General features: G+C 48.8%; 1 pseudogene; it reads right to left on the bottom strand.

Annotated features, from left to right (window-relative positions):
• Positions 1-16,474: 16,474 nt before the first annotated feature.
• Positions 16,475-17,421, bottom strand: LOC129734503 (olfactory receptor 14C36-like; annotated as a pseudogene).
• Positions 17,422-18,257: the final 836 nt, after the last annotated feature.

Genomic DNA, 18,257 nt, shown 5'->3' with positions numbered 1-18,257 from the left:
CTCCCTGCCATCCCCTGCAGGGCAGGCACCTTCCCTGGAGAAAGCCCCTGCTCTTCTTTACCATCAGCATAGCCTCTGCACTTAGAGCCATGGGCTCGGTCGCCTTCTCCGTGGCCTCACCCCAGAAGGGGAGAAATCACCAAATACCCTCCCAGCTGCCCCATCCTGCCTCCACTGGTAGCAGCGCTGCAGCGTTTGTCCATCTTCCCCCCTTCTGTCTCTGCTCCTCGTGCTCTTATCACTCAATTTGGATGCGGCGTGGGACTCAGAAGCACTTGAGAGACCAGCCTGAGGGGTCTTGCCATACAGGTTAGCCTATGGCAGTAAGGTCTCCCAATCGCCTCCTGATACCTAAGCTCCCAGAAGTCCAAAAGAGACACCTCTCACTTCAGGACACCCCACCTTCAGGAGCTGGGTGGCTGCAGGCTGCGCTCCAGAAGGGCACAACTCTCCGGTGGCATCGCTGTGTGATCAGGGAGCCCCATGGAGAAGACACCCCAGGAATGCTGCTGGGTAGCTGTGCACAGGCAGCTGCAATGTGCCCTCTGTGTCCCTGGCTGCAGGGGCAGAGCGGAGATCCTTCTCAGGTATGATGAGGCAGCATGAGGAGTTTGCAGATCGGTACTTGGAAACTGGCTGCCTCTGCTCTCAGCAGCGTCCAGTTCCTTCTCTGGGAAGCACTGGGGGTGATAGTCCTGCAGGTCAAGGAGCTGCCAGCACAGGGCAGCTGAAACCAGGGCAGGTGGACAGACTGGCTGTCCTCAGTCCGCACAAAGGGACTGTCTCTTTGCCTCTCAGGGCCCACCTGATGGCACCTGGAGTGCAGCAGGAATGGCAGTGCCAAAACCACTCCTCAGCTGTGGTGGGGCAACCGGAACAAAATACACAGAGAAAAATCCCCTCAACTCCGCTCCATAGTTGGGTGAACACGGGGTGGCAATGCTGTGAAGCCCTTTGATGCCCTGAGTGTATTTAATCCTAGATCACGCCACGTTCCTATTTCGCTACTGCTGTAGGGAAGGACTAACTCCTGCAGAGCCCACAGCAGAGTCTCCTACTCCCTGGAGCACCCTCAGCAAAAACCAACTCATGAGAGATCTAGTAAAGGTCTTCGGGAAAGCAGAGAGGCCTTTTCAGTGGGGTTCCTCTGAGAAATATGTTAGGTTTTGCTCAGCAAAGTCTTGCCTAACCCTTTTCCCTCTCAGACAATCTCTATGCCAGGAGGCACCAGATGCCAAGTGGCAACTCCTTAACCCAGTTCCTCCTCCTGGCATTGGCAGACACGCGGGAGCTGCAGGTCTTGCACTTCTGGCTCTCCTGGGCATCTCCCTGGCTGCCCTCATGGCCAACAGCCTCATCGTCACCACTGTACTGTGCAATCACCTCCTCCACACCCCCATGTCCTTCATCCTCATAACCTCTACCTCCTCGACCTGGGCTCCATCCCCACCATTCTCCCCAAAGCCATGCTCAGTTTCCTGTACGACCAGAGCCATCTCTTACTGAGGATTTGCTGCCCAGCACTTACTGATTCTCTTTTTCATTTCAGCAGAGTATTTTCTTCTCACTGTGATGGCTTATGACTGCTTATGAGATTTGCCATCTACCTCGCAAACCTGACAGCCTGCAGTTGTGCGTGAGGAGCTCCACAGTGGATGTCATTTCCCTCAGCTTTACAAATGTCTTCCCATGGTCTCCCTCAGCGTTGTTCTACCCAAGCGATGCCATGACACTCTGGGTGCAAACAGAAAGAGATGAGTAAAACACCAGCTGGATGGTCAGGCTGAGAGAGCAGTGGGGAAGGGCTCACACCCCACCTGGAGGCCACTGGGACATACTGGGGCAGTGTGGGCACCACAGGGGACTCTCCTGCTTACAGTTTAAGAGCTGGAAAGATAATCCAGTGGAGGCAACTCTCACAGTGTCTGTCGGTGGCACCAAACTGAGAGGACCATCCCTGTGCCCTAGGGATGCCATGGAGGGGAACCCTGGCAGGTGGGGTGGCCGCCCTGTCAGGAGCTGCACAGATGCAGGACGGACCAAGGGCAGAGCCTGCACCTCCCTCGCATGGACTAACACCCTGCAGCTGCAGGGCCTGGGACCTGCCTGGCTGGGCAGTGTCTGTGCAGAAAAGGCCCTGGTGGTGCTGGGGGACAGAAGGCAAAACACAATCCCAGCCCGTGACCTGGTAGCAGAGGCAGCCAGCCGTGCCCTGGAGCGTATGAAGAGGTGCCTTGACAATACAGTGAGGGAAATTATTTTTTTCCACATTATCATCACTCATAACACCACATGTAGACCGCTGTGTTAATATTTTGGCCCTGACTGGGGAGGGAAGGAGGGAGGGAGTGGCTGGGTGGCTGCTGGGCTTTTGGCCAGAGACAAGCCATTACAACAAGGAAGGTGTGTATAATTTGGAGGGAGTTAGAGGAAAGAAGGAAGGCAGCAGAATGTCCCCAGGACTTGGAGGGCCATGGAGTCATTTCATTGGCCACCCCATTCAGAATGAAGCTGGGAAGTGAGCCTGAAATTCAGAACCAACAAGGTCCATGGGCAGGCCAGGCTGTTCCTGTGGTTGTGCCTGGAGACCCGCACACCTACAGCACAGGTTGTGCTGGGGCTGAATCTCCTGCCTGGCTTCAATGGCCTCCTGAAGCCATGGACAAAGCTTTGGGTGGAGGCCCCAGGTGAGGCTGGTCAGGGCCAGGAAGGCCTAGGGAAGCTCTCAGGGCCCTGCCCCCATGGGATCCCACCTGCCAGTGCCCTCAGCAGGCCAGGTTCTCCTTCCCTCCTGTCCTCGGCTGTGCTCTGCTGCTCTCCATCCACACATGCCTGGGCATCACGGACACCACAACTGCACACTACTAGAAGCAAGGTGACACTGGTCTTCAAATCCCTGAGCAGCTTGTCCTCTTTGGGGAGTCCCAGGTGCAGGTGAGCATCAGAGTGGGTGGCCTGGTTGGTCTGGGGGACTCTCCCACAAAGACCTGGGCTCCTGGCATCCTTGCTTACCTGTGCAGTGATCACCAAGGAGACTGATTCCCCCAGAAGAGACAGGCTCTGTGATCCACAGGTTTCCTCAGGTCATTTCAAGAAGACATTGTTCCTGCCTCACCCTGACTGTATGACCTGTCGCTCTGTCCTGGCTCGGGCTGGCATGGAGTGCATTTTCTTCACAGCAGCTTTTCTGGTGCTGTGCTTTGCATCTCTTCCTAAGGCAGCGCTGACCACACACCAGTGTTTTGGCCACCGCTGCAGAGTAATCACCAAGGCTTCTCTTTCTCACACTCTGCATGCGCTACAAGGAGACTGGGGGGATGCAAGGAGCTTGGGCAGCTGACCCCCAGTGACCACAGGGATATTGCATATCCCAGGACGTTGTGCTCATCAATAACAGCTCGGGGAAAGGAGGATGAAAAGAGGACATTTGTGATCATGGTATTTGTCTTCCCGTGTCACTGACAGATTGCTGAAGAGCAGCTTTTCTGGGGATGGCTGAACCCCTGCTGCCCATGGCAAGGAGTGAGCGAATTGCTCATGTTGCTCTCCTTGCACACAAAGCTTTTGCTTCTCCTGTTGAACTGTTATTTTCCTGACCTGTGAGTTTTCTTCTGATCCTCTCCCCCATCACGCTGGGCATGGAAGGGGTCAGTGAGCAACAGATGCTGGGCATTTGCGTGCTGGCCAGTGTCAAACCACAACTAATTCCTCCCTCAGTGCCACCCTGGCTGCTCTCCCCTTTGATCCACACTCAAGCTCTCACCCAACCTCATTGCCTGTCCAATACAAGAGCTCCATGTATCTGAGCTGCCCTGAAATCGCACAGAGCGTCCCCCTCCCCTCATCTTTCCCGTAGGTCTCCCCTACAGACCTTGTGTCTCCATCCCCTACCAAAGGCGTGGGAGCTGCCCTGCCCCTCCTCAGCGCTTACGCCACTGATGTCACAGCTCTGTGGTGGCACAGGGGGCTCCTGCTACCCGCGCCCCAGGCGGTGGGCTCTGGGGCCCATGTGGGCTGCAGCACCTCAGGGGTGGCACCAGGGCCAAGGGCAGGCTTGTCACACGGACACCAGTACCCAGGGATGGGAGCCCTTGTGTGGGAGGGGTTTGCTGCCCAGCAGAGGATGCTGGAGCGGGTGGCAGGGGGCAGCAGAAGGATGGAGGACGTTCCCACCATGAGAGCAAGGGCTGCAGTCCCCGAGGCCAGAGGGCAACAGGCCTGGGCTGTGCAGCCCTGGCAGGAGAGGGCTTTGCTCTCCCAGGTGACTCTGTAGCACCCTGCGGCCTGTGCCAGAGCTGAAGCTCATCTCCAGGATGGGCAAGATGCTGCTGCTGGTGCTGAGCGAGCCCCTGGGGGAGGCCAGCCCGTGATCCAGCCCTCCCGGGGCTATCCTGCTGGTGGCAGGCTGGCCAGAGAGCAGCTCTGCAGAGAAGGACCTTTGGGTGCCAGAGGACAAGCAGCTGAGCAGGAGCCATCGATGCACCCTCATGGCAAAGGCCAACGGCCCCCTGGGCTGCATTAGGAAAAGCATCGCTGGCTGATGGGGGGAGGTGACCCTTCCCCTCCTCTCAGCACTGCTGAGGCCACATCTGGAGTGCCGTGTCCAGGGCTGGGCTTCCCAGAGGAAGGGAGTTGTTGACCTACTAAAGTCCTGCAAAAGGCCACCAAGCTTCTTGAAGGGACTGGAACATGGCTCCCAGGAAGACAGGGTGAGAGATCTACAACTGTTCAGTCTGGAGAAGAAAAGGCTCTGAGAGTCTTATTAATGTATGCAGCATTCCATGTGAACCAAGGTAACGCTTTTTGAACTGAGGATGTTCAACCACTGCAGGTAGTTGCCAAGAGTGGTTATGGAAAGTCCACCCCTTGACATATTCCAAAGCTACCGAGCCAAGGCCTTGTACAACCGGCTTGAGCTGGCTGCACGTTTTAAACTAATTGGTTCTTGAAGCTAAGCCTTGCATACTAGGCAATCCCTGATTGGTGGTTAACTACCATCAATTAACCGCAAGGTGTTACCTTTCCTTGGCGCCAAGCTTGGTGCCATCCGTCTCCCACTCCCCTGTGCTCTGTAAACATGCCTCATCATGTTAATTGTTGTCTAGACAAGCTCGAGCACATTCCCCTCAGCTAACTGATTGCCACGCATGGTCCTAGTTTCCAGACCGCTCCTGCATCTCCCCCTTCCTGTTGCACAAAAGAACCCCTGAAACGGAGCAAAAACATGGCACAAGTAATAGAACAAATAAAAAACCAACTAAGACATATTATCAATGTCAAAATAACCCACTGTCTTTGTTCCGTACAGTTTTACACTTTCCCCTTTTTGTTTTTGAACAGCTAGTACCAGGTTTGCCATGTTCTGCAGGGCCCTTGCAAACATGACAGCAACCAAGGCAATAGCAAACAAACAATACTGCACATTGAGTGAATGGATGCCAAAAAAAGGCTGAAATTTTCTCAGATTTTGTTAACATGTTGCTGCAATGGCGCACCTAAAATCCACACAGCGCATACCATCAAAATCCTCACAGCCATGTCCCTGAACAAACAACAAAAAGCAGCGGCAATTTTGACTCACATTCTTAACTGACTACCAAACAAGGTGATTTAACTCTTTAATGCTTTCCCTGCTGTTACTCTGGATAAGAGAAGAACCGCTGCGACACGTTCCCATCATAGCCTCCTACTGCATTAGCATCTACAGAAAGACAATTATCGACAAAGTGTAAACAATATCAGCTTCTTTTGGATTAACATTATACATAGACGGACGGGCACACCATACAAGAACTGGTTCAGTCAAAAAGTTCGAAACATCGCATGCCTTCTCTGAACATACCTCTGGGGTCATTCCCCTCATTCCCTCTCTTTTTTTATGCAAAGAGAAACACTTTTACCATAACAGAGAAGCCCCTATTTACATCTCTGAGCCCGGACACAAACCACAGCTGTATGCTCCACCAGGCTCAGGGCAGAAATTGTTCATGTAGTTACTTAGCTCTATATCACTACAAGTATGCAGACACCTATTAAACACTAAATAACCATGTTTATCTTTCCTATTCTCCTTCACAATACCCAGCTGTTCTCTCATCTCTTGTTAGGTCAAATATTCTCATTTTCCTCTCCTACATCTCTCTTCAGACATTCTCTATCCTCCTTTTTTTTGCTTGTTAATTGCGACAAGGCAAAGGTTGTGTGTAGCTGGGTGACCATGACCTGATTTATGTTACAATCAACTAAACAGTGAATACAGGAAAAAAAGGTATGGGAGACGTAAGGCAAACATCAATAAGGTGGTTAAAGATAATTATAATAAATCCTGTAATACTTTTGAGTCATGGCCCAAAGTTTCCCAGCCGTGAGAAGAGACCAACGGCATCCCACCCCTGGCTCTGCTGCAGATCTTTGTTTTCAGGCTTTTGAGTTTTGTATACTTTTGTAAATTAATTCACAGTGGTCACTCAGATTCACGTAACACATCCTACCAAAGTCTTCACACTTGTGTCCCTGTGCTAATAATAAAAATCAATAGCAACTCGGTTCTGTAGCAACATATGATGGACAGAATCAACATCTGTTAATACGCCAGAAAAAAAAATTAGTATTTGTAGTATTACTTTGTTTAGCAAGCTAGCAGCCTAATTTACTAAGCAAGTTAAGAGCGTGTACTATTCTTACAGAAGAGATTAGAGTGACGTGCGGAATTAGACTCTATAACTCGAAAGTTATAAAGTAGGTATGTTTATTGCGCGCAGATGCACGGGGGATCGCTCCTCCACAAGCGTGCATACCCGAAGTGACGAACCATCTCACATTTATACAATGAACAAATGAATATTCAATTAACGCCTATACATATTTGTTACCTAAACCCCGCTTCGTATGTTAATTAGCTTATCAGTCCATTTCCTGGAATGTGGTGGTCCTGCAGGTTTGTAGGTGATTCATGTTCTTGTGACCATCCGATCTTCTTCAGGTGATTCATGTTCTTGTGACCATCCGATCTTCTTCAGGTGATTGTGACCACCCAATCTTTTCCAGCAAGGAGACTTAGCACTCCCTCCCTCTAGATAGCATTTGAATGTCTCTCATCTTTTCTTATTCTCTTTTAAATAGCCCCTTTGTTAGAGGAAGAGGGGCAGGCGTCTCCCCGTCTCCCCTTTGTTAGAGGAAGAGGGGCAGGCGTCTCCTCAAAACTGTGGTTGTCACCGCACCCATGACTAGTCACCATACCCACATTCCTTAAGCAGACACATACAATCACAATCCATGTCCATTATCCCCATTTCACATTATTTCTCCATATCAATCCCCCCTTTTCTATTAAATTAAGTAAATTCTTTTACTTAAGCAGCCTTCCCGAATGATATAAAGCATCATACATAAGTGTTACTCTTTTAAACATTCTCCAAACCCACAAATATAACATAATGGTTAGTATTAAGGAAATTCCTAAACTGATCAATAAGATCACAATGGGGTGTACCATAGTGTTAAGAATTCCTGTTGCAGAGGGTGACCAGCCAAAGAGAGTATCCCACCAATTATGGTTTCCATCCTGTTCTACCTTTTTTAAAACTTTCTTGATCCCCTCTACATCATGATGGATCATAAGAAGAGTTTCATGTCCCTTTTCTTTGGTTTCTTCCAGTATACGTTGTAAATCTGCATGTTTTAATAGTTCTTTTATACTGCTTATATTTAGTCCTATGGGGGTAGGAATTATTATCTGTGATAGGGTAAAACTGGATTTTAAGAATTGATGAGACACTACTGGGGCTGAGTAACTAAAATCGCATCCTGTGATAGTAGTAAAATTACAAATACAATAATTTGAATACTGTGCATTCTCTTTTACCTCCCCATCTATGGTTATTGTGTTACACTTAGTTCTCAAACACGCACATCCCTTCCCTGCATATATAATTACTGTTTTCAAGTTTGCATTTGGTCGGGCCTCGAAATGACATATTTTTTGATCTGTATCTAAACAAGTATCCTGAGCCATTATAGTATTGCTTTCACAGAGGAAGCCCTGCTGTTCTCGCATAATACAAGATTCTAAATCTACTGTTTGCCACTTGTCGCCTATCTTTCTGGCCCATGTTCTATGTTCAAAAGGGTATAGGAGCACCCCATTATGGTTAATTCCAAGGGCTACAATGGGGTGTATGGTAATTATTACTGCATTATGTATGGTTAACACAAAAGCTGTGATGGTGTGTGTGTTGGGGTCATAGGTAAAGTTCACCATATTCCACCATGACTGGAGTTTTCTTTCTACCTCCGTAGCATTGTCATAAAATTTGCCACCCACATTGTTCCCATTTGTCCGAGTAAATTTGAGTTTCAGTTCTTTTTTATCTGGGGTTACTTTCCAAGAAGTTGCAGGGGCTTTCTTAATCCGGGTATGGTGAATCCAAGAATTCTGTCCCTCAACCTTGATTGCAGTGTAGGTGGTGAGTAGGACTTGAAAAGGTCCGGTCCACTGTGGTTCCAGGGTTTTATCTGCAAAACACTTAACGTATACATAGTCTCCTGGTTGTATATCGTGAACAGGTCCATCCAGACCCCTACTGCGTGTTCCCATCACATGCTTCTCAATTCTTATTAATTGTTTGTTTAGTGCCACCATATAGGAAGTCATTGTTTCTTCACCAATCTGTGAAGACATCCCCTTTTGTACCCCATAGGGTCGTCCATATAAAATTTCGAATGGGCTAAGCCCCTCTTTTGCTCTCGGTCTAGTTCGAATTCGTGTAAGAGCTAATGGCAAAGACTGGGGCCAAGTTAGATTTGTTTCTTGGCCTAACTTGACAATCTGTTGTTTGATTAGATGATTCATCTTTTCCACCTGGCCACTCGATTGTGGTCGGTATGGGGTATGTAATTGCCAATCTATTCCTAGATGGTGGCTAATCTGTTGCACTATTCTGGACACAAAATGTGGTCCTCTATCCGAGGACATTACCGCTGGGACTCCAAATCTAGGTATTATCTCTTGGAGTAGTATTTTGGTCACTTCCCGGGCTTAAGCAGTTCTGCACGGGAAGGCTTCTGGCCAACCTGAAAAGGTATCCATTAGTACCAATATCGATACCCCCCTTTTCTAGGAAGTTCTGAGAAATCGATCTGCCAATGTTGCCCTAGAACATTCCCTCTGCTAATGTTCCCTAGTTTTATTTTATTTGCTGTATTGGGATTATTGCGTAAACACATTTCACATTGCTGAGTCACCTGTTTTATTACAGTATACAAGTTTCACCCTTTCAATTTCTGATTTAGACTTTTATATAAAGTATCAGCTCCCCAATGCGTCTTATTAATAATAGGGCTGTGGTCCATATTAAATTGGATGGTACCACTATACAACCATCCCTTAAATAAGTCCACTTACTTAATTTTATTTTATAATTCATGTCCTGAATTACCTTTAAGTTTTCTTTAGAATAGTTTGGCTCTTGATCTGTACTTACAGTTTGGATTTTATCATCTGGTATTAAGGATAATTCCTCCTTTCCTACCTCCTCTGTTACTCGTCTGGCCTCATGGTCGGCCAGGCGGTTTCCAATTTCCAAATCAGTGCCTCAGAGTGGGCCATGCCTCACATCAAGGTCTGGCATGGCATTTGTTCCCACCGCTCAACGCCTACTGGGTTGCAGCCAACAGCGGAGCTCAAGATTCTTCTTGGTGGCAAACACAGAGGCCAACCCAGTCTTGCCCTTGACTATGGTAGGAGGCACCTGACCAACCTTATTCCTTGTACTTCGTTGTCAATGCAGTTTCATCTGCACATCCCATAACAAGTCACTGTCATGGCAAAACACACAGATTTACATTAGTAGAACTACTACAGAGTGTATTTTATTTCACTTTTTCTGCCAATATCCCCACAGCCTTGCTGACCAAGGGATATTGTTTTTATCTGAACTGAGCAAGCCTCCCCCTTATCATTTTACTGTATCAGGTAAAGCATTTTTCACTTTTCCTGGAATTTATTTTCAGATACACCTGGTTAAAAATTTCTCTTACTTCAGGGAGGTCCTCTTTTCCTCTTTTCTGCTGAATTAAAGATAAGCTCAATATTTCAATTACTTGATCATATTTAACTTTTAATTTCATTTCCCCTTCTTTAAACGTCTAGATGTTCTAATAAATCTCATCCCAACGAAGATTTTAGTGAATTTGGCCTTCTTATTTGTTTTTTTAGTTTGTACTTTAAAGGTTTCAGGATGTTTTCCTGGTGGCCAGCAGCTCCCACAACTGTAACAAATTTATTTATTTATTTTTTTTACTGAAGTTTAACAAGTAAGTTGGTTTTGTATTCACTAAAATTCCACCTCATACCCATTCCCTGCCCTAGAAGGGCCGTTACCGGTCCTGTTGTACTGCAAATGCTGCAGCAATTGGGGTGACATTGTCAGGTCCTTCTGCTCAATTGTCAGCAATAGCAACCCCTCCTCCTCACCAGCAGAAGGGTTTGGGGCAGGAGATGCTCTTCCTGCTCTGCAGGTTACACAAACCTGCCTCTGCAGCAGCACTTCTGTTTTAACTCTTTCTTACCCTGAATGCAAATCTGCTACTTGTTGCTTTAAGTCTGTTGTTATTACGTATCATGCCGTTGCAGGCAAACAGAAAACATCCTGCCATGCATTCCAGCATGATTCAGTCGCACCTTCGAGGGGGTACAGGGGTTTGTACAAACTCACCCCAATACTTCAACACTTTCACAGGGTCTTTGATTCTTCACACACACACGCATGCCTCAGGTTTTACATACATCAGTACAAGTTTTTATATCTTACAACGTGTTTCATTCTGGTTGCTCACACGCCTCAGGTTTTACATACATTAGTACAAGTTTTTATATCTTACAACGTGTTTCATTCTGGTTGCTCCACAGAAGGAACCGCAACCTGAGCTTTTTAACACAAAAATTTCAACAAGAACATCCTTTTCTAGAGCCACAATCAAAGATCAGGTGATGTTAATCCCGCACTCTTTCTAGTGCTAGTACCATAGGATCCCGAGGGGGTACTAATCCACAGTCCTTTTGCCACTCAGGTTTGTCCTGGAGGACAAAGAACATGTCTGCATATGATACTTCATCCCATTTTCCCTCTGTCCTCAGAAACAACATTAATTGCAGGAGAGTGTTATAATCTAACGTTCCTCCCTCCTGAGGCCATTTCGCATCGCTCTCCAATTTATACAAAGGCCACCACTGATTACAATATTTAACCAATTTCCTTCTATTTTCGGTACCACCCTGTCCTACAATATCACTCCAATGTTTTAATATACAACCCAAAGGCGATTTTTCACAGGGCTTACTCCTTCCATTTCCCATTTTGCAATTTTAATTACTTTGTTTTTCTCCGGCCGCCTTAGCCACCCAAGGTCGGAAACGCGGATAGAGCTTTTACTCGTTTTGCACTCAAAAGCCTGTCTCAAGCACTCTTGCACTCACACTTAGTCAAAATAATTAAGCTATACACGGAAAATCAAAATGCGCATCTCAATCACACCATTCACACTCTCCGGGCAGCCCGCAGTCACACAAGCAGTATGTTATACGGTACCGTGCACTTACGTACAAACTCTTAGGAACACTAACAGTTCACAAAGTATGCATTTCAATGAACAATTGCCAAAAAACAAACAACAAACAAAAACCAATTTTTCCTGGTCTTAAGCAGAGTGTTAAGTTTTCCGCTATTTGCCACAATTTACCAGAATGTTAATATTTTTTCAACATACATTTCATAACTCCGAGTTTTGAACATATAACAAGACAACACATAGAACAAACAAGACACAGAGCGCTATTTCAGTTGTTACATTCCAGGAATTCCCCAATTCTTAAGACAACCTAAAGGAAGTTTTTAGCTTCCTCTTTTCCCTACGCAAAAGTTTCCCTTTTACTTTTGCTGTGAGGTCCCTCTTGTTCCTGTGAGATTCCGCCTTATTCCGTCCCGCCCCCCGCTTTCCGTCACGAGGCCTCCGGGCTTTTAGGAATGGCAGTAACCTCGGGTTTGCTCGATCTGCCCTCAAGATCGCTAGCGGCCACCCCTTGGTCAGCAAACCCCCTCCCAAGGTACCTTTCCTCCTGGGGACTACGCTGCGCGCCGGACGTCTCCGTGCGTCTCACCAGCCGCCCCGTTACTAAACATACCGTTTTATCCGTGGATCCAGGGGTTTCTCTTCTGCTCCCGGGTGAACAGCTGAGAAGAGGAGGCTCCTCCGAGGAAATCTCCCGGGGCGCGCCTAGGAGCGTCCGCTCCGCAGCTGGTCCCTCAGCCGAGCAGAAATCCTCCTGCCTGGCTCGCCAAACTGACGTGCGGAATTAGACTCTATAACTCGAAAGTTATAAAGTAGGTATGTTTATTGCGCGCAGATGCACGGGGGATCGCTCCTCCACAAGCGTGCATACCCGAAGTGACGAACCATCTCACATTTATACAATGAACAAATGAATATTCAATTAACGCCTATACATATTTGTTACCTAAACCCCGCTTCGTATGTTAATTAGCTTATCAGTCCATTTCCTGGAATGTGGTGGTCCTGCAGGTTTGTAGGTGATTCATGTTCTTGTGACCATCCGATCTTCTTCAGGTGATTCATGTTCTTGTGACCATCCGATCTTCTTCAGGTGATTGTGACCACCCAATCTTTTCCAGCAAGGAGACTTAGCACTCCCTCCCTCTAGATAGCATTTGAATGTCTCTCATCTTTTCTTATTCTCTTTTAAATAGCCCCTTTGTTAGAGGAAGAGGGGCAGGCGTCTCCCCGTCTCCCCTTTGTTAGAGGAAGAGGGGCAGGCGTCTCCTCAAAACTGTGGTTGTCACCGCACCCATGACTAGTCACCATACCCACATTCCTTAAGCAGACACATACAATCACAATCCATGTCCATTATCCCCATTTCACATTATTTCTCCATATCAAGAGAAGCAAAAATGTGTTATGCTGCATTCCAGAACTCAGCCTGAGAATTACAGTCTGCTGTGAGTTCTGCGTTACAATCATTTGACACATGTTGGGGTTGCGATTGTGAAAGTTGCCCGTTTACAATTTTCATTGGCATTATCACAGCTAGTTGTTTTAAAAGCAACCCTTGAGCTTCCTGAAGTTCGACTTGTTGCAAAATATTCTGAAGCCAATCAATCAAGTTAGTATTAAAGTTAGTGACTCTCTAGGACCCTGCAAGACTGTGGCAAGACTCCCGCACCCTGACTGCTTTAATAGCTATCTCATTCATTTGCAAACAGTTGTCCCTGGCATACCTTGCCTGAGTCACAGAATCGGCACAGTTAATTGCTCCAGCTATCTGCTCATAGTTAACAGCAATTCCCCGATTAAGGTTTTCAGTCAAGGCCACTACAGGTAGCTCACAAAAATCAAATAACCACATCATATACTGTATCAGTTAGTACCATACAAAGCAGTAACTTCCAATCATGCAGTGTGAGTGTATAAGGCTCTGCCATCACTTCAAGAAGGGACATAGCAAATGCATTATGAATCCTCCCTTCCCGCACTGCTTTGCTTAACCCTTTAACAGCCTCGTATTGCACAGGCTGCCACTCTGCAGGTTGATTTGTCTGACAAAATACTGAACATGCCCTAGCAACTCCCCAAACCCATCACTGAACTGATTCCCACTTGCATTCCTGCCACCAATCCCTCACACTCCCTTTCACCCTCCCCAAAAATACAATCAATGCATCAGGAGAGACAAGGGGATGGGGGAAAGGTCTAGCTCTTTTCCAGATCTATAGGACCTGGATCAAAAGGTTTATCAGTGTCAATAAAATCATTGTCCGAGTTGTCCTGTTCCCGTGCTTGGTCCTGTGTTGTGAGGGTCGCTGCAATCAGTGACAGAAGCTTTGGGGGCAGAGGAGGTGTGGACAGAATCGCCATCGCTGACGGTGTCTTGAGAAGAGTCACGCTGTCGGTGGAATTTACAGCTTCCTCTGGTTTAGCACCGCTAGTAGAATTAGTCCACACTTGGCAAAGAGTAGTCAGAATTTGCCACCAAGATGTTAAATGCATTCCCGACACGGAGTTCCCCTCCGCGGCAGCATCATACAATTGGCTGCTGTCTGTACACACTTTCATTCTTTCAAAGTCTCTAAAGTTTCTTGGCTGCTCACCTGTCTCGATGAATACAGGTGTTATCCTCGGGGTTTAGGTTGTCCGCCTGGTCCAGCCAGCAAGATGATCGTTCAGCCAAGACGTCTCCTCCAGAACGCAGCCCTCTTCCACGAGCTGTCTTTTTGTACAGACCAGTTCCGTCCTTATTGTTCCAAGGCTTGGGAACACCACCATAGGGGTCACCATTTGAGGAGACTGAGGCACGGACTCCCGGATCTGACTAGAAGACCCTTTATGAGTCCATATACGTCTCTTTCTGGGGACGAAGCCTGATTCCCCGTTACGGATTTCCCACAGCTCACCTCTCAACTCCGGAGGGATTTCAGGCTGGCTCCTGCTTCCTTTCAGCAGATCATTCAGAGGTCTGTGGGATTCGCTGCATGTCGCTCAGATAGGCGATTCGAGAGCCCTTCACGTTAGATCCTTAAACGCATCACGTCGGGGTCACCAATTTGCGGCGAATGAAGAGACAGGACGCAGCTTGATGCAAGCAAATGTCAATTTATTGTACAGAAGCACGCGTTTTTATACACTTTCAGAAGCTGCGCGTTTTAAACAGATTTGTTCTTGAAGCTAAGCCTTGCATACTAGGCAATCCCTGACTGGTGGTTAACTACCATCAATTAACCGCAAGGTGTTACCTTTCCTTGGCGCCAAGCTTGGTGCCATCCGTCTCCCACTCCCCTGTGCTCTGCAAACATGCCTCATCATGTTAATTGTTGTCTAGACAAGCTCGAGCGCATTCCCCTCAGCTAACTGATTGCCGCGCATGGTCCTAGTTTCCAGACCACTCCTGCAGCTGGCCGTGCCTCTCCTAGCGGGTTTCCCTGGGTGATCTCCAGAGGTCCCTTCCAATGTCAACGTTCTCTGTCATTCTCTGAGTTTCAAGGACACAAGCAAGACAGAATGAAATGAACAATGCATACCCTTGACCGCAAAGATAGCAGGGTCTATGGAGAGGACCCACGCTGGAGCAGGGCAGAAGTGTGACGAGGAAGGAGCAGCAGCGGTTTCGTGTGCCATCAACCCTCTTCAACATCCCCCCTACACCTCTCAGGGTGTGCTTGTGTAGGTGAATTGGGATCAATGGAGTAATTTAGCCCTGGGAGAAAATGGGGAATGGTCTTCAATGTTTTGGTCATTGTTTCTCACAATCAACATCTTGTTTTAATTGGCAATGAATGAAATTGATCTTTGGCAAGACAACACATCTTTGGCTATGACAGGGATCGGTAAGTAGTCTCTCTGCCTGTACCTTGACCCAGGAGCATCACTGGTTTATTTTCTCCCTTTGTCCTGTTGAGTCAGGGGAGCAGATGAACAGCTGGGTGGCTGGCTGGGTGCTGGCCATGGTTAACCCTCCACAGGACCACATCAGGACTGCTGAGCCCACAGTGGGGCTCCCCCGCACAAGAAAGACCCTGCCAGACTGGAGCAAGTCCTGCAGAAGCCAGAAGGATGGTTGGGACCTGGATCATGTTATGGACAAGGAGAGGCTGAGAAAATGGGGTTTATTTGAGATAACATGGAGAGTGAAAGACTGGACCCAGGCCAGTTGGTGGGATCTCCGTCAGTGGTTTACTTCACTATTTGTCAAAGCAAAGCCGTGAGGACATGATCTATTTGGAGATGTCTGACCACAGCCTTGGCTGAGTGGCCAACTGTGGCAAGAGCTATGGGACTTGTGTGTAACCAGTGACAGTAGGAAAGTGGCTCCATTTACATTTAGAGTTGCAATGGAGTTGGGTATCACTGAGCCACTAAGGATGACAGAGCTGACCATGCAGCAAATGTTCCTCGTAGCGACTGGGGTGTACAACAAGCAAAGGAAACGACTGATGCTTAGGACATCTTGGGGCACCTGGGGCAGCTTCCCCTGGGTATCCAGGGAACATGGCACTGAGCAGAGCCCTGTGTCCCACCCGATTACTGCCTTGCTTCCTTCACCGTGACCCAAGGATTTACACCAGGACACCCTGCCGCATGCCCCCACCCTGTTATTTGCCCCAACTTTGCACACTCACACAGCTGAGCTCTACACTGGTGCTTTACTCTATGGGGAACTTGATAGATATCTTCACTACACAAGCCCCTTAAATTACAGAGATGTGACACAGGAGTCCAGCTGCACCATCCTGGATGCAAACGTACAAAAGCCTCTGGGTCAGGCAGGCTGGGTTCATTCCTTTGAGGAAGTGGAGTGCATGCAAACATTCTAGGAGAAACACAATTGTGACGTTAAAAGTGCTAAATGCACAGGATGTTCCAGAGATGACCAGGAAATGCCTTGTGAGGAGATTCAGGCAGTTCAGTGCTGCTGAGAGACACCTGACTGCATCAGCTTCTTCAGTGCGTCCTTCAGCTCCTGGTTCCTCATGCTGTAGATGAGGGGGTTCACTGCTGGAGGCACCACCGAGTACAGAACTGCCACCACCAGGTCCAGGGATGGGGAGGAGATGGAGGGGGGTTTCAGGTAGGCAAACATGCCAGTGCTGACAAAGAGGGAGACCACGGCCAGGTGAGGGAGGCACGTGGAAAAGGCTTTGTGCCGTCCCTGCTCAGAGGGGATCCTCAGCACAGCCCTGAAGATCTGCACATAGGACAGAACAATGAAAACAAAACAGCCAAAGAATAAAGAGGCACCAGACACAATAAGCCCCACTTCCCTGAGGTAGGTGTGTGAGCAGGAGAGCTTGAGGATCTGTGGGATTTCACAGAAGACCTGTCCCAGGGCATTGCCTTGGCAGAGCGGCAGTGACAGTGTATTGGCCGTGTGCAGCGCAGCATGGAGAAACCCACTGGCCCAGGCAGCTGCTGCCATGTGGACACAAGCTCTGCTGCCCAGCAGGGTCCCGTAGTGCAGGGGCTGGCAGATGGCCACGTAGCGGTCATAGGCCATGACGGTGAGGAGAGAACACTCTGCTGAAAGGAAAAAGACAATCAGGAAGAGCTGTGCAGCACATCCTGAGTAGGAGATGTCCCTGGTGTCCCAGAGGGAGTTGGCCATGGCTTTGGGGAGAGTGGTGGAGATGGAGCCCAGGTCGATGAGAGAGAGGTTGAGTAGGAAGAAGTACATGGGGTGTGCAGGTGGTGGTCGCAGACTATGGTGGTGATGATGAGGCCATTGGCCATGAGGGCAGCCAGGTAGATGCCCAGGGAGAGCCAGAAGTGCAAGAGCTGCAGCTCCCGCGTGTCTGCAAATGCCAGGAGGAGGAACTGGGAGATGGAGCTGCTGTTGGACATGTGCTGCCTCTGGGCATGGGAACCTGCTCAAGGAGGAAAAGTAGTGACAAGTCAGGCAATTCTTCTGTTAAGGCAAGTGAAAGCTGTTTCTCCTAGATGCACCCCCCGTGCCCCATGCCCCCCCTCTGCCGTTCCTAGGAGAGCTCCCTTCCGAGCCGTGGCTGGAGCTGTGCTGAGTGCTGGCCGAGTGTGCTGTGAGGAGAGGGGCTGTTCCTGCTGGCTGCCCAGCAGTGAGCCCTGCTCTGCAGCAGGGACTTCATGGGAACCGTGGGGGCAGGGGCCAGTCCTGGCCTTGCACTGGCTCAGCCCAAACTGCTCCCAGCGCAGAAGGGCCTGTCAGCATCGGCTCTGCCCATGCTGAGCAACGGCCATGGCCAGAGTCAGGTCAGGAGGGGTTTGTGCTGTGCTCAGGGAGAGCAGAGTGAGTGCTGAGAGGCAAGGGGACTGTCTGTGCCTTAGGGCAGAGGCAGGGACTCTGCTCTCTCCATCCCTCTCCTTCCCAGCTGCCCGGCAATTGCTCCTTTCCTAGATGGAGAGTGATCACACTGCCATGTTACCCTGACAAGCAGCCAGGCACTGCTGAGAGCAGAGGGATCCACTGCAGAGAACAGAATGCCTCATCCCTTACCGAAGGCTCAGCACCACACTGCTATCCAAGGACACCGAGGGCTCACCGTGTGCCCTGGAAGCAGCATAGACCTTGGGTGGACACCCCAGAGAGATGTTTAAAGGGTTCCGACCATGTGAACTTCTTGAAAGAGAGTCAGCTCCTTCCCCAGCCTCACAGACTGCATTGCCCACAGCATCATCGGTTAGGGGAAAGCTGGGACACCTCCTTGCTGAGGACA

The sequence above is a fragment of the Falco cherrug genome, chromosome W (assembly GCF_023634085.1).
Source record: "Falco cherrug isolate bFalChe1 chromosome W, bFalChe1.pri, whole genome shotgun sequence".
NCBI lineage: Eukaryota > Metazoa > Chordata > Aves > Falconiformes > Falconidae > Falco > Falco cherrug.
Note: the sequence above shows the minus strand (reverse complement) of the source record. Positions and strands in the feature narration are given on the sequence as shown.